The sequence below is a fragment of the Mesocricetus auratus genome, unplaced genomic scaffold, assembly GCF_017639785.1.
Source record: "Mesocricetus auratus isolate SY011 unplaced genomic scaffold, BCM_Maur_2.0 Super-Scaffold_100023, whole genome shotgun sequence".
NCBI classification, from domain to species: Eukaryota; Metazoa; Chordata; class Mammalia; order Rodentia; family Cricetidae; genus Mesocricetus; species Mesocricetus auratus.
Window position 1 is genome coordinate 23608871 of NW_024429204.1, and position 17598 is coordinate 23626468.

Below are 17598 nucleotides of genomic sequence, written 5' to 3' on the forward strand. Positions count from 1 at the left end.
TCCTGGATTGATGTTCCATCGAATGCTGCTGTTAGCACAGGGATCCTCTCCAAGGCCACTTAGATCCTCATCAATACATTCAAGGGAGACAAGATATTTGCACTATCTGTGGGGATCTGTATTTAAAAGAAAGTTATTCCATATGAGCAAAGCAAATGCCTGGACATAACTGAGCAGGCTAGGGATCACTGGAATCTCTCTGCAAAGTAAAACTAATCCTAGCTGGTTTATAATCACAGTATGATCACAGTCTACTAAGTTTAAGAATTTGTTTCTTCTGTAAGTGTTGCATATGTGGCCAAATCCAATACGTCTTGTTGATGTTACAAAATTTGATTTCCCAATTTTAACCTTCCTATAGGACAGAGTTGGCATTTGCTGAATATTTGTTACATGGTAAATATTTATGCCATTCTCATTTGACTTTTTTTCTATTTTTATTTAAATTAGAAACAAGATTGTTTTACATGTCAATGCCAGTTCCCTCTCCCTACCCTCTTCCTCTATCCCCCACTAACTCCCTATCCCATTCCAATTCTGCTCCCCAGGGAAGGTGAGGCCTTCCATGGGGGATCTTCAAAGTCTATCATATCCTTTTGGACTCCCCCCATGTGTCTAGGCTGAGAGAGTATCCCTCTATGTGGAATGGATTCCCAAAGTCCACTCGTATACTAGGGATAAATACTGATCATCTATCAGAGGGCCCATAGATTGCTGAGGCCTCCTCACTGACACCCACGTTCAGGGGGTCTGGACTCAGTCCTATGCTGGTTTCCCAGCAATCAGTCTGGGGTCCATGAGCATACCCTTTGTTCAGGTCAGCTGTTTCTGTGGGTTTCAACAGCCTGGTCTTGACTCCTTTGCTCATCACTCCTCCTTCTCTGCAAATGGATTCCAGGAGTCTCATCTGTCTTAACAGTCACTCTAAAAGGGGTAATTGTCTTTATCTTGTAAGTGAAGAAAATGAGGGCTAACCCTTTTCCTTGGTGAAGAATGTAGGTGACCGAAGAAGACACTAACACCAGGTGCATTCTGTGGGCATTGCATTAGAAATCTTCAGTAGGCAGTAGCTTCATCTATGCCAGCTGATGGCAGGGTGTCATTTGACCTTCGACTTGAATATGAGTAAAAGAGAAGACAGATTTTCAGAGGAGAGAAAGAGCGTGAAGGCACAAGGCCTTGGAAGAAATTAGGCTCTCAGCGCTAGTTGTAATGGTAGTTCGCCTGGTATTGGGGTCAAAACCTCTTCCTATATGCTTGCTAAGAGAAAGTGTCTGTGTATTCTTGCTGGTTGGGTTTGTTGTTTATATGTTTTACTTTACAGTGTTTGCACCTGCTCATGAGACTCCTCAGATGCCAAAGGCCAGGTTAACTATGAATTCCCTGTTCCCTTGATGCCATGGCAACAGGGATGCTATCAGCTCACAGGCAGGGGAGTCCATTTCACAAGTGAGCATTAGGTAAATGGAACACACTCTAGCTTCTTAGGTCCCTTCTTAAGAAATGGAATACTTTATTTTCCGTTTAGTGACATCTTCCACAGTAAATGGAAGATTTTCTTTTCCTTAAGGCTATGACCAGCTTCACACAACAATAGGTTGTGAGTCAATCCTTGGGGAATCATTCCTCTTCAAAAGAAATTCTCATTTAAATAATCACACGTTGGCCTCAGGGGTTAATGCAAATTGAGGAAATGTACTACCAGGACTTTTACTGGGGACACATGAGACATTATTTACAGTAAGTGCTGTGCCTGCTGTGATTAACCCATTCTTAGCTTTAAGGGAGTCAACTGTGGACCCAAGCCTTCCTGAGGGTTTGATACTGAGTCAAATGAAAGGAAAATAAATCATCATTTTTTTAAAAAAAGGAGGCATGGATGCTTTAAAGCGGAAGTTCTCTTCGTGTTTTAGGCTCATTGCTTAACAATGGCAATCTACTTACAGGTAGATTGCATTAGTTACATTTCTCCTTTCTTCAGCAAAATGGAAGACAAAAGAAACCGAAAGAAGGAGAGTTTCCTTTGGGTGGTCTTGGTCCATCATGGCAGGGAAGGGATAGACAATGAGAGCAGAAGGGTCCACAGCAACAGCGATGCTAGGCGGCTGTTCACACTGTCCCTAACCCAGCAGGGCGAGATGGATGCGTGCTGGTGCTCAGCTCACATTCACGTTGGTTCCTTCATATTGGGTATGGGTCCCCATCCTATGGGATAGAGACACAAAGGCACACTGTGGAAGTGATGTCTTCCTTCCTTAGGCTAACCTTTCTGGAAATATTCTGGATATTTCCAGATGGGTTAACAGTTTGTTTCTTGGTGATCCCAAATCAAGGCTGATCACAACAGCCTCTTAAGTGGTCTCTGAGGTAGACATCAATTATTCCTATCGTTTCTCTCTCTCTTGATACTCAAATATTCTCTGAGGAAATGCCTTCTCCCATATATGTGTGTGTGTGTGTGTGTGTGTGTGTGTGTGAGTGCGTGCGTGCGTGCGTGCGTGCGTGCATGTGTGTGTGTGTGTGTGTGTGTGTGTGTGTGTGTGTGTGTGTGTGATTGGCCTCCGTTCATATCCAGGGTGGTTCCTGGTTCTCTCAGGTCACTCTTTGGGGGTAATATTCTTCACGGATTATGACTGGTTCAAAGTGAATACTGGTCCCCCCTCATCCAATCAGACTGATCTTTGGAAAGCAGGCTAGAAGAGCTGGATGCTAACACCTGCTTTTTTGTTGGAACAGATGAAGGCCTGGAACTGATGGCATTAGCAGTTCTAGCCTGAGGCCCAAACTGGAACACGGAACAGATTCATGAGAAATGTAAAGAAATGACTTCTAACGTAAATATAATTAACCCACTGGATCAACCTGTACCAAAAGCCATTGCCTCTGGAGTTCTTAGTCATGTAAATAAATAATTGTCTTTCATGTCTGGCCTACTTGTGTAGGATTTTTATTTTCTTTAGAATGAAAGCAATTTTTAAAAGTTCAATATGTACCGTGTATAAAAAAACTGAGTTCAATACACAGAAATGAAGTTGGGAAAGTTGAGGTCTCCAGTTGTCCAAAATGATCTGCTGAGGGACACCACAGTGTAATCCTTGTATTGTAAAGAGGAACAAACCATATTCCAAAACAAAGTGTTAAAACATTAACAGCAGATAGGAAAAAAGTAAAACAAGGTTTGGTTTTAGCTTTCTTTTAGTAACAATTTCCAGAAAATTAGGTAAGGTGTGCAGTTTCTATCTAAAAAATTAGAAATTTTGTTATATAAAGGAACCATGATTTTGCAGAATTTCACTCATATGCAATCGCCCATGTAGTACAAGACTATCTCACAACATCTATAAAAATTATGAACTCCCATTGTTCTAAAGACAGGTAGATTGCTACACTTCAAAACTGTTATGATTTGGGTGTACCTGCTTACAACCCGGACTATAATTTACAAATATGCTGAGGAAATTTCTGGCACACATCGGTAAACTTTGAAAATTTACTTTGTATGGTGACATTTGTGTTAACTTTTAATTCCATAGTTACATAGCCCATTATGCTGTGATGTCTTCTACCACAACCTCAGCTTCCTCCTCGGGAGACATCATAGTCACAAGCTCTCCTCTGTTTTTTTTAACATTCCTTATGGGTTCTATGGGAATTTCACATCACACTCCCCAGTCCTACTTACCTCCTAGTCCCTCTGTGTCTGCCCCTCACCCCTGAAGTGTGTGACCCAAATTAATTAAACACAAAATAAAACAAAACAAAGAAAAGTCCCACCTCTCTCCTCCATCTTTCCAACACCTCTTCATTCATCCTAGTGATATCAACTTTTGTCCGGTCAGCCTCACCTGAAAAATGTTCCTTGCAATGTGAGTTATTGGTCTGGTCTATCATCATCACTGTGCCATCATTGACTATTCTATGGTGAGCCATAGAGACTCTGTGAGTATCCTTCTACACGACCACTACCTTAAGGCACCTAAGGAAATCATAGATGTGTAGATGTTAGGGTGAGCAACCCCAAGGCCCGGGATGTGGGTCTGGGTGGTAGTTGAGCCGGTCAGTCCTGGCCACTGGGGCCATCCTCTCAGGCTACGGGCCAAGCCAGCTCTCCTGTACCCATGCTGTGTGGGCTAGTTCTCCCACACCTGTAGTGAAGGATGAAACCATCTCCCTAGTGTGGGACCAGCTCTCCAATGAAGAGGATGGAGCCCGCTCTCCTGCTTCAGTGTCCAGCAAGGGGCAGGGCCTGCTGCCTCAGGGCCAGTGAGGTCCTGCTCATTATGGCCCTCACATTTCAGCATGCATGTCTCTTATTAACCACCACCACCCCACCCCACCCCCGCCTATGGTAGCACGTGCCATGGACGTTATCACAGACCCCATCTGTATCAGGAACGCAGACATGCCCTCGGTAGCAGCTTGGGCCCTGGCATGGCCATAGCCCCAGTAGCAGCACAGACCACCTAGACCAGTATGGCCCCATGGGCAGCAAGGCCTTTGGATACCAACATGGTCTCAGGTGGCTGTGCAGACTCCAGGCATCCCCCAGTGCCAACAGAAGCAATGGCCATCAACCCAGATCCTGGCTGCTGCTGGGCCACAGACAAGCTTTACTCTTACGATAAAGTAAAATTACTCAGATCCAAATTTGGTGCCTCTATATGAAAGACCCATTATAGACAATTGTGTCACAGGAAACCGCCATAACACCATGAAATATGAAGGCTGGCGAAGTTCACATAGTTAACTAGGGAGAAGGGGAAGTAGCATCCACATGTCTCTAGGAAACTAATAATTGGGTCATGTCCCTCTTAGTTTGAATATAGTTATCTTGATAGAGAGCTTGATTTTCCAAATGTGTCCCTTGTCTTTTCTTTGAATGAGCAAATAACTCCAGGGGCTAAACAGAATTGAAACCAAAAATTGAAACAATGTTACATGTTTCTACTTTAGTAAAGATTGATCACATGTGACCCCTTTTGAAACTTTAAGAACCATTTTATAGAAATGTATATGATCAATAATATGAAACACAGCTTTTCATTCTTTCACTTGACAGAATGGATGTAATATTTGGTATAGCTCGTACATTCTGATTAAAAGGAATTCATTTGGGGTGGTGCATATGATCCCTCTCTGGGTTTTGTTTGGTTTGTTTTCATCTGTAATTTTTGAGTCAAGGATGGTCTTTAAGAACTTCATTTGTGGCTGCAGCGATTGCTCAGCGGGTAAGGCAGCTTGCAACCATGCTGACTGTATGACTTGGTTAGTCAGGACTCACCAGGTAGAAGAAGAGAACTGATTCCTTCAAGTCTTCTGATTTCCACGTGTGTGATGTTGCACGGACAAGTACAAACACACATGTATGCACATGCTCACACACAGACACACAAAATAAAACATAAATAAATAAATAGCTTTGAAAAGAGAACTTCAGCGAGGCAGTGTTACCACTCCCCTTTAATCCCAGCACTCAGGAGGCAGTGGCAGGAAGAACTCTGTAAGTTCGAGGCCAGTTTTGTCTACACAGCAAGTTCCAGACAAACTATTACACAGAGGGAAACCCTGTTTTGAAAGAAACAAAACAAAACAAACATAGGACTTCATTTGCTGTTGGTGCCAAAGTCCTATTTTTCTGAGACTGAGAAGAGATACTTATGGATCTTCATCCAATGATGGTATGTTGAAGGCTTATCTGTCTGAGTTCCTGCCTCTGTCTGTCACAGATTAGTTGGGAACGCTGTACAAATTACTCATTTTTCCCTTGGCGGCTTTGTTTCTGCATCTGTGAACTATGCAGAGTCTTCACAGGGTTATTTATAAACACTAGACTGGAGAGGGCTGGAGACAATGTAGCTTAGTGGGAGACCACGTGTTTAATGCGCTTGTGTGTGTGTGTGTGTGTGTGTGAAGTCCTGATCTAATCTCCAGAAAATAAAAAAGTGAGATATATTAACAGACAGATGTTATAAGCTCTTCGTATGATTGCTAGCCTAGGACAAACACTCAGTATTAGTATTTATCAGCATATTTGTCTAGTGAACTGATGCAATTAGGCATTCTGTACCATGAATGGTTTTACTCAGAAAACAATGAACACACACACACACACACACACACACACACACACACATCCCCTCCCTCTAATCTTATGTCTTTTGGGGGTGATTGTGATGGAGAGAATTCTAAGATGCTCCCCAAATCCCCACTGCCTTACGTTCAGACTTCTAATTATCTCTTCCCACTAAATGTAAGCAGAACATTGGAGCATGAGAACAGACTTCAGAGGAAGCCACTTGGCAAGGAACTGAAGTCATGTATAGGAATTGAGCATAGCTCTGGCCTGCAGCCAGCAACAGGATGGGGCCTCAATCCTATCTTGGCAAGTAATAGAATTCCATACTGAAAAATGTTCCCTCTCCCCAGAAGAGATTGTAGATACCTCGACTTAGCCTTTGGGACCTGCTGAACAGAGAACCCAGTTAGCTGTATGAGAACTCCCACCCTGCAGTACTATAACAAACTGCTGTGTTATACCTCTACGCTTGTGGTTATTTGCCATAAAACACTAAAAACCTAATGCATTGCCAATGACCTGAAGTTGCAGCTCACCTACATGTCCTTCAAGACAAAAAGGAAAGAGAATCATCGGGATTCTTCCTTGTGTGCACCAGAAGGCAAACACAACTCGAGGAATTTTGTAACCCACAGGATGGCTGGGTTCATGTGAGCCTGCCTCCTGTGGGCAGGTTATAGGCTTCAAATGCCTGAGTATGACACCTGGAAAATTCTTTCAATGAAATCTCGTCAAGTGCTAGGCTTCATTTTTATTGAAAGCGTAGGAAGCTCCCTAACCACTCAACCTTCCTTTAGTTCCACCCCTGAAAGTTACTTTAGCACCATCATCAGTGGCCTGTTGACTATATTGTCAGTTTGTTGGATGCTTTTTGAGAGAAGGCACTATGAGGACTTTGTTTTTCTCGTGGCTACATGGCTACAGAAGCTGGGCAAATATAGGAAAGCGTTGCAGGCAGCCAGTTTGCCAGAATACACACACACACACACACACACACACACACACACACACACACACACACGATATGTCCCTGTGCATTGGGCGTTCATTCACACCTTTCTTAAAAGGGTTTTGCACACTTGTGCATAACCTTGTTGCAGGATTATTGAGAGCAGTTTGTAACATCCTTGAAAGAAGTGCTGATATTCCCATATCTTTGACCCCTTAGGACCAAACCCAGTGGTCAATGCATAACAGATGCTCAAAACGTGCTTATAGTCTATAATGGAAACCGACAGGGAAGTTGTAAAAATGAAATTGTTCTCAATATGGCTATATATTAGATTCAGTGTAATTCTTTTTTATTTGATGAGTTATAAAAAATTTCCCCTTTTCTTGCTGTCTTGGTTTCTAGCCCAACAAAGTTGATTTTAAAAGTCTAACCTTTAGAATTCTAAGATAAAACATTTTTGTTTTTGTAAGTCTTTTAGCTCCTGGTCATTTGTTACAGCAGTAATCTGAAACTAAGTATAAACGCTGAGGGGCAGAGCTGACTCAGACATCTCCTGTTTTGTAGGGATAGGATTACTTTTCTGGACCTATAGTCAATGGTGTTGGGCTCTGCCAAGAACGAGATCCACTGATTTTACCAGTGATAAAGCTGCTTCAATAATCTCCCAGCCTCCTCCTCAGCCCTGTGCCAGTGTGTGATGTGGAAAATCAGAAAGACAATAGGTTTCAGCATCAGAGACACAAAATCAAATCCTACTTCCTCCACATAACAATGAAAGCAACCCCACTTCTGTGGTTATGATTCTTCATCTCATACAAAGGCTGGAAAACGGAGTCATCATAGTGAGATGATGCGATTGATAGCCAATGAGGCCTTCCACACTAGTTTTTCTGCTCTGGCCATCTAAAGCCTTCCATAGTGGCAGAGCTCTGGATAGCTGGACTCCTGATGAGAACCTGGTGTTGGAGAAGAACAGTAGAAAACAACAGAGATTGGGCAAGACAAAAAAAAAGAGGAGACAAGTGAGGGACAGAGGCAGGAATTTCGGTGGCTTTCCCTGAAACTTTCAAACCCTCAAGACCATTTCTAAATGTATGTATTCTTAAGGGTGTATTTTATGGAAACTTGTATAAAGGCTAACTCCTAAAACCATTTTGACTTACAATGAGACACTATGCAGTTTCAGATAGGAGGCAACCAGGAGATGATACATCTAGTAATTAATAAAGTCAAGAAATGTCACTGGACTTCCACAGCAAGAGACCAAGCCTAGCCACTTCCTAGGGAGCAAAGGAATATCTGACATTTAAACAACAAAAGGCTTCAACTGAGGGATGCTCTATATGCCTTTACCTTTCATTAGAAGCACATCCACACCCCCCTTTGTCCAGACAGAGTCATAGAAAGAAGAAAAGATGCTGGGAATCTGATTTAGTAGGAAAACCATGAGGTTAGCAGATTAGTTAACCACAGTCCATTAGTAGCTTCAGAACCCAGAATTACTTTCACTTTGGCAACACATTTTTGCTAACATAAAATAATTCCTCTTATTTATCCCCTTCATTCTCTATCACCCACTTCTGCCTTCTGGCCCAATGATGTCTGTTGGAGACATTTTTAAAAAGACAGCACATTGCATCACAGTTTCTATTTGGGTAGTGAAGTAGAATGGTCCTCTGCCTAAAGCCCAGGCTAAGTAAGGATCCATTGAGCCTCTTGCCGCTGGAAGTTGACAACTGTGTGGAAGTATGTACGCGAAGGTAAGGTCTGAATTACCGTTGTAACAATCTACTTGTTCATAGAGGTTTCTGTGTTTTTTTAAACTGTGCTAAGAGTTCCCCAGATTCTGTGATCACAACAGGGGAAGCTAAAATGTTTATATTGTAGTTAGGCCACCATCTATCTCTTCAAGCTTTGTGTAGTTTCGCAAGAACTCCCCTTTGCCTCCGATGAACCACTGTGGGATTAGGTTGAAAGGAGATAACTAAAGGCTAACAATATAAGATGAGACCTCCTCCCCCCACCCCCGGCACCCTACTTTCCTCTAGAGACAGTGAAAGAATTGCAGTCTGGGGGCAGAGAGGCATTTAATAGCAGAGGGTCTGACAGTTTCATTGGACAGGAAATGTGGCCATTAACACACGGTCTGACGTACAAACATAATGTATATGTTTATGTGCCTTCTCTTGACTGTGGACACTGAATGGGAGGGGAAGCTAGCACAGGAAGGAAATCCTTCTTCCTTTTGGCAAGACACAGAAAGAAATTCATGGCTTGACCTGCATCTGTTGTCTCAAGGAGGAAGGCTCACTTCCTCTGTGCTGGATGTCACAGAGAGTTCAAAAGACACCGTCATCTTCACCACTGCCATTCATGCAAAAGCCACTTTCTGAGGGCTGATGATAGATAGGGGTGTCATTAAATTAGGTACCCCAGTGCAATGATAAGCAGAATGCCAATGCCCTTCGCCTATTTGGGGGAGTTCTTGTCCAGTAATTGCTGGGGTTCACTTTGTAAACACCCTTATCACACTGTGACCATCCCTCTTGTTATCTCTCAGGCAACATTTTAATTGTGTTGGTAAAGAACCTGAAGGTAATAATAATAAAAAAATCGAAACAACAACAACAAAAAACTCAATGTTTAAATGGGAAATAACGAAGATTCATCTGGAGATTTTGTTAAAAGGCAAATGGCCATTTGCTCAGTTCTGAATTAGCAAATCATAGAGTGAATCCCGGGACTCAACATTTTCGGAATAATCCAGATGCCGCTGATGGGGGCTTTGAGTGGTGCACATTTTACAAACACAGGCTAGTGTTGCAGTGCTTTGTACATTTTCTCTCTGTTCGCTGCTTTATAGATGTCCCCATGGCTCCATAAGGTGCACAGAATGGAGAGATCACCTCCAATGTATTCACGGAAGAAAAAATGAATGCGCAAAATTGTCTATCACATCTAATTTAAACTAGCTGGCATCTGATCTGTTCAGACCCCTGCGAGACCGGCTGAGAGTAAGTTTAATGGGTTTGTATTGGATGAAAGAGAGAGAAAGGCATGCCAGGCGCTTCCTACTCTCACTCACCTGCAATTTAGAGAATATCAGTAACTACATGCACATAAACAGACTGTGTTAGACCTAATCTAACCCTTAAAGGGGGTAAGTTGACTCATTCACCACGTCCATTCATTTACATCACATTTATCAGGTAACCATGGTTTGCCTGGCATTGTTCTTTCTGTTTTGAAAACAGTAGTAGACACAACACATTTTTAAAAAATGCCTTCCTAGGCGAGGCGTGTTAGTTGGAAAACAGAAATTAGGAGACCACTTCACAGAGTAATTGGTTCTTGTTTGAAGGGATTCAGAAGCCCATGCTCTGCATCTGGTATTTCAAGTGGTTAAAGTTAGCCCAGCCCCCATCAGCACCGCGGGTGGGGGGGCAGGTATACAGGCAGCTCAGGTAAAATCCTAGCTTAAATGGTACCAGAAGTGACTCACTGGTATGGTGAGGGATACTTAGGACGTGTGGCTGATGAAGGAGAGTATAAGAGAACGCTACAATTGCACAAATGAAGCAGAAAACTGTGACAAACCTGGAAACCTCGCATATTTGGCATAGCCATGTCTGTAATTCTGTTCAACCCCCCATCCCCCACACACATACTTAAGGGAGGCCTCCGACACCTCGTCACTCTGAAGGACTAGCTGACACTATATGTGTATCAAACTGAGTGGTGTATAAACTGGGCTTAGAGGAGAAATGGATAAGCAGGGCAGCATTCACCTTACGGGAGGTGTAGAGGCAGGGTGGCAGGGGCCTGATGCTAACAAATTTTGATGCAAAAGCTCTCTTTTAGCAGAAGCATTCCTTTCGAAAATAAAATTGTTGGCAGCAAATTCCCCAAATTCACCTACTTGTCATTGTCATGGCCCATTGCTTGCCAGAATGATCTAATAGTTGAGCAGCCAAACTGCTGTATCAAATTGTCTTATTTAATTCCTCACAATGATGCTAAAATGTGGATAATCTTACTATCTCCACTTCCTAGAGCCCACTTTTCAGGCTGACGGGAGATACATTAATTTACCTGCTGTGTGATCGGGTAGGAAGAAGCACACCAAGATTTAAGTGGTTGATGAACAAAGTTTGGACCACTTTGACCTCCTCGTCCTCATTTAAGAAGATTCTGCTGTCATTAAGTCATCCTTCGGCATTTTCCAGTGCACTTGAAGGTGATCCAGTCCTTTTAACATTGCAACATGGAGTTGTCACATACAGACTTTACACTTGAGAACCACATAATATTTTAAAATCTCCTGGTATTTAAAATGTACGGTTTTATGCTGGGCCACACCTGTAACTATCCTAAAGTGCATGTGTCCCACAGCCTGCAGATTGGACACCCTGTTGAGTCCACCATTTGCTGTCATATCAGCCAACATTGTCTTTGTGCTTCTTCTCAAAATTTCTGTCTGTCAAGTGACAATTTCAATTTCCACTAACACAGAGCTCTTTGGAACTTGTGATGGCCACTTTTTTATCTTTGTGAAATCATGTCTTCCCAGTATAACTAACTGAGAATTTCAAATTGAGTATTATTTTTTTCTACAGTAACCAAGTACCCCATAGTATGTGCTATGATGCAGTGCCCGCAAAAGATACCTAGTCTTTGCTTCTTTCACAGATAAATCTTAACCGTGCACATTAAAAACCAGAAAAGAATTAGATGTCTAGTAAGCATTTCATCCTGAAGGAGTCTCACAGGACTCTGGGTAATATGGTACACATTACTTTCAGATAAAACAGAAAATCATTGAGACTTTTATTTTTAATTTAAAGATGTTAATCCTATGAGCTCTTATTTTGGCATTCTTCTTAACAGAAAGATTAGAGGTCTTGAAACAAGAGTTTTATTTTTAAAATGTCCAGTGATGCACAGAGAAGTCTGAGTCAGCAATAAGGTTATCTGAGGCCAGCCTAGGGAAATAGCTGTGGAGGGAGGTTTTATGTAGAATTCGAAGGACTGACCATAATACAAAATGCACAAGTGGAAAAGTACACAGACCTTTACAAATTACATTTTTTCCTTCGATTATAAACAGGCTAAAGGAGGAGGTAGTGGATGTACCATATGTTAAGTTAAAAGGGAAGGATTTAAATAGTTCAGGACTTGCTTTAGGGGGAAAATGCCCACTCTTCTTATATTGTCTCTTTAGACTCCATGCACACTTCTCTCTGGCGGTAATTAAAGCTGACCAACTTTCTGAAAAATCTATGACTTTGTTGGTTAGTCATGGGAAACATGTTCAAGATTCACAGCACTTAGTCTATGCATGTGTACAGTTGAGTACCTCCTCCCAATGTGGATCCTCAGCTGAGCATTCACAGTGAGTTTCATTCATGTGCAGAGTTCTTTGATATTTTATTACCTGTCTTTAAGCTCAGTGCAAACTTGCCATATTCCAGGTACATATATTAGGAAAGAATGAAGTTATCTGAAATTTTGGTCACAGTCAATATTCGAAATGTGGTACAATTGCACAATGTAATTCTGAGAAACAACCTTGTGACCTTCAACCAACTTCTAGGTCAAAAAAAAAACCTGTTATTAAAAACCTTTAGAAAGAGGTGTCGTGTGACAAAACACATGCATATAAGCACCTGGGACTGGCAGATGTGGAGATTTTGTGGTAAAGACATTGATTTTGAAGTCATACACTCTGATGGGCTGCACCATTTTGAGTTGATTTAGTGCACATAACTTGGCTATGTCTTCATCTTCTCTAAACATGGAATTGATTATGATTGTGACATCTCAGCTAATCAGAATTAAACAAGATGATATACCAGCAAATTCCTGGCACACACAGTGGTGCATAAATGACCATATCCTCCCTGTATCTTTTCTTGCCTCTCTTATGGGTATGCATCTATTTCTACGCTGTTCCCTGTGGTGGCTGTGATAAACAGGCAAACTGTACCTGATCTCAGGGACAACTTTGTTAGAGGAACTAAGAGTTCTTAAGTGTAGTTCACAGTGCAGACAATAAAAGAATGTGCATACTTTATATGCAGAAATAGAAGGAGCGGCATTTGAAAACAGCTGTTGATTTATCTCTTGAGTGTTATACTAATAGCATGTGACCAGCAAGAGTTGGATATAAGATATATCTAGTTAATAAGGCCATGTCAGATAAGTTATGCTACATTGAAAAGAAGTCCAAGCACTCCACACACACACACACACACATACACACACTGCCTGAGAATCTACGATGGACAACAAGGGACAAGAGGACAGACCAAGCATATACTGAAGGTCAAGACAAGTCAAAGAGCTAATCTCGACACTAAAGGGAGAAGCCAGAATAACACAAAAGAGCAGTATAGCCCAAGCTTCAGGACCTCCTTGTTTTTGGAATTTGTTACACACATGCTCAGTACACACGGGGGGGGGGTGCTAAGCACAAAACAAATAAAGAGTGACTCGCCTGCTTCTGCAACCTGCCCTAAAGGAGTATATCAAACACTCGGCTAGTATCCATGATGCCCAGATCCAGATCCCATTCAAGATATAGATGTTATAATGTAGGCAAGTAGACTTTTCCAATGTCCCAGATATACAGAGGGGAAGGTGCTTTTTCTCTTGTGATAATTGTTTTAGAAGCAATGACATTTAAAGAGCATGGGTCACCAAGAGAGGACAGAGCGTTCCTTGATTACAGTACCAGGTCTACAAGGCAGAGTGACACCCAGTCTTGAAAAAAGTAACCATTCCTCAGTGTTCTCTTCCAGAAAACAGGGCAGCAATATGCTTTCCCCACAGAGTTGCTACAAGGGCTAAGTGATACCAGCAACAAGTGGAGTGTTTACAACAAAGCCAGATAATGTAAACATCCCGGAAAGGAAATGTGAACTATAATTATGAATGGGAACGTGGTTGTGAACAGGTAATGTGGGAAGCATGGAACTTGGCTTCAGAATGAGACAAACTTAAGCTCTGGTTGAAAAGCCACCATTATGAGTTGGATGCTTTGAGTGGAATTACTTAACTCATCTTAATAGTATGGTTCTTTTTTTTAAAAAACTTGCAAACCAGGCATGTTAACTCATTGTTCAAAGTGTTCTTATGAAAATGTGAAACAATCTGAGAAGCAAGCAGAATAAGGTATATGTTTAGTGAATGGCAATTACGTGTAATTACAGGATGACAGGCATATCCAGAATGGCTTCCCATTAGAATTCATATTACTTTACATTCTTTATTAAGCAGAACAATTGGCCTGTTACATGCTAAGACTGTGACATTCTTGAGTCAACATGGGTGAAGAGAGCCCATGTAGGTGAAAGTCAAGAACCATTTCATATGCTTCTTTTGCTAAGGAAACCCCTATCCAAGAGGATTGATTGACATAGTTCATCTGTCCCCTGTGGCTTACATTCATAGTGGCCCTTTGCCCAGCACTTTCTTACCTCTGGTCCCACGTGCCGGTGAAACTATCGCAGAGGATGGGAAAATATCCTGGGAACAAAATGCCACAGGTAGCCTGAGGACATGAGCTCTGGGTCCCATGGGTCTCTAACTTCAACAATGAGGCCACTGTCCTCCCCGGAAAGGCTAGAATGTGGATGAGTGCCAGTTGGATGCAAGTACCATCATCAGAGACCAAAGGGCTACAAGCGGGCCAGAAGAGGGCTGGGGAAAAGTGTTTGAGAATGCAGCTGCTGATGCACTCTCACTGAGCTCTTCAAAGGCTTGGATCCTCCCCAGCTCCCAGCATGCCAGATACTCAGAAGAGGAAGCAACTCACTTGGGATTCCCAGTGAAAGTTGGGGCCCAGGGCATCCAGCAAGAGAGAGGTGAAGCAAAGCTTGAGATGTTGGTACCTGGCAGGTATCCTAGACTGACCCCATTTGATCACCAGCATCCTTGTATCACATTTTGTAACTGTGAGCCTTCAACATAGTTTAGTTTGGGCAGTTACTATTGTCATCTTCCTATCACAAATGAAGAAGAGGCTCTTGGTTTTAAAGTCACTCGCACCTAATCATCTGCTTAGTAAGTAGCAAAAATGAGATTCAGACTCTGAGGTGCCCTTTAACGTGTTTCTCAAATGGAAGGGATGCCTCGCAACAGCTCAGAGCAGCGTAGGCGGACGCTGAGCCATCACGATGCCAGTATCTACAGCGCTCCATGAACACTTCACTTAGTAGCATGTTATGAATTGAGTCATGATTCAAACTGAGGAAAATCCACTTTTTTGCTTAGTAAATACTGTCCTAACATTTTCTGGTGCCATTCTGGGAAGCAGCTATTGGATTAAATAACAAAGAAAAGAAGTTCAGAAGACAGAAAGAAAATGGCTCTAGACTCCTAGCATTCCCACTCCCTTCCACACATATGAACCAAAGAGCCTCTGTGCCAGAACTTATTTCAGGAACTATAGATACCAGACTCAGACAAAGCTGTTTGAGATAAGAGCCAAGACAAACATGTCTGCCACATGTACATGTTTTTGGTATGTATTTTTAATAGTTAATGCCCACCCCCAGAATACTAACATCACTGGGAAATGTTGATGTCTAGATGTAGGTGACAAAAATCAACATCATTTTAACTTTAAATATTTAATATATATCCAAATAGGAATGTACTATCAGTTTAATTTCCAGGTTTTCTTGATGAACAAACTCATCAACTTATTTAAAATCAATGTCATACATGTGTCCCCTTTAGTTAGAGGGATTATCATGTTTGATTATGTTTCTTGAGCAAGCGATGACTTTACAAAATGATTAATGAAGTTTCGCTCATAAACCCTTCACTAATTGAGCACAGTATGTTCAACATGAAATGTTTGCCCTAATTTTGAATTTTTAAAGATATCAAGTGGAGATACTACTCATCATCTTTATATTTTTATATCATCTGCCTCCCTCGTCCAGTCCCGTATCCAGACAGATTGCTCACCCAGTAGACCCACTATGCAAATATAAAGAGAAACAGCATTTCAATAGGGCAGAACCTTTGTTCTCCAGCTTCCACGACCCAGTGGGAGACTGAACCAAGGAGACACATATTAGCTAGTGTGTCCTGGGCCATTGTTAAGTCCTGTTCTAAGTATTTCATGTGGATAAATTTGCTTAGTCTTTTAACTATCTTAAATAGATTTTAACTCTTTTCAATAGACACTGATGGTTATTTGCTTTCGCAAATAAACACATTAATTAGCCATGGGGTGATTAGAAAACTAGCCCATGGTGCCATGACATAAGAATTAGGACCTAGATTATACTGGCTCCTCTGTATGAATTCATTGCTAGTCTGTAGGCTGACACAAGTGTTTGTGGCTCTTAATTTAGAGTCACCTTCTCTGCAGGAAGATCAAGACTAAGCACAACATTGGGTCAACATGTGACTTTAAACCTAAATGGTAAAAAATAAAATAAAAGAACACATAAAATAACTAAGGATATTTTAAACTCATTAGATAACCTACCCTCTGATAATTTTGCATCTTGCTCCCAAAAGAATGGTCTTCTATCCGTAAGTCATATACTTCTCATTCCTAGGGTAGAGAATAGTGATCTCTCTGCACATGTCTAAATTACTGAGAGAGTTCCCTTAGGGTGACAAACTGTATATGAACCATCACAATTAGTAGCCACACAACATCTACTATATCATGTCTTGGTCTCTTACCTATTCCATCTCAGTCTGTGAGGGACCAGCGGTTAATCACCAACTATGGGTTAATTTCATTTTAAACACAGTACAAAATGGCTTTCGAAGCATCAGTCCAGAAGTGACTCCGAATTTGCGCTAACACAGGAAGCAATGCCCCCTTATAAAAGACTATATATAACTCACATCTGGATGGCAGTGCAAGCTGTATGAAGTGCTTTCACGTGCGTTACTTCATCTGCAGTTCATTCTCTCGAAGGAACATCTCCCGGGATAACTGAAATTAAAATAACACCAATTTCCAATACTCTAATTAAAGAAACCTAAAATTGTGAGCATTTGCTATAAACTGTTACTCCACTGAGGAAATGAGTGTGGAAAAAAAAAAGCAGGTCATACATAACGCTTCCCTGATTAAGGAGAGACGACAAAGCGCTGAAGCTCAGCTACAGAGCATGGCGGTGACGTCAGGTCCAGTCGTCAAACTGCGCTGCGCCTTCTGTACCAAAAATGCATGCATTCAGTCACCTGCCAGCTCGCGTGTCTCTGAGAACCGACAAGGAGTCCCTCAGTACAAAGATTGTTGAGTTTTTCATTTCTGTGGCTGTTCTGTGTAGGACAGGCGTTGTTGTGTCGGAGTCGTGCGACACTAGTGGAGAAGTGAGCAGATGCAATGATGAATGGTGGTCAGGGGAGCAATGGATAGACAAACAATTCACTACCCACGCCGGCTTCGTCTGCTCTCGGTCCTGTCCGTAAATTTGCCCTGCTCGTGCAATACTGGAATTTGTGTAAGGCCTCTGCGCCTGCGTAGCACAGCTCACTACCTTCCTCGGGCTGCTTGTCTCTTGAACTTTACCTCAAATAGGTACACACTGGT

General features: G+C 41.9%; 1 long non-coding RNA gene across 1 annotated transcript in view; it reads right to left on the reverse strand.

Moving 5' to 3' along the window:
- LOC110342556 overlaps positions 1 to 17598 on the reverse strand; it is a 95062-nt gene that overhangs the window by 65195 nt on the left and 12269 nt on the right. Inside the window, exon 4 of the long non-coding RNA XR_002384661.2 lies at positions 16905 to 16995. This is a non-coding gene — a long non-coding RNA (uncharacterized LOC110342556). The remainder of the gene's footprint in view (positions 1 to 16904; positions 16996 to 17598) is intronic.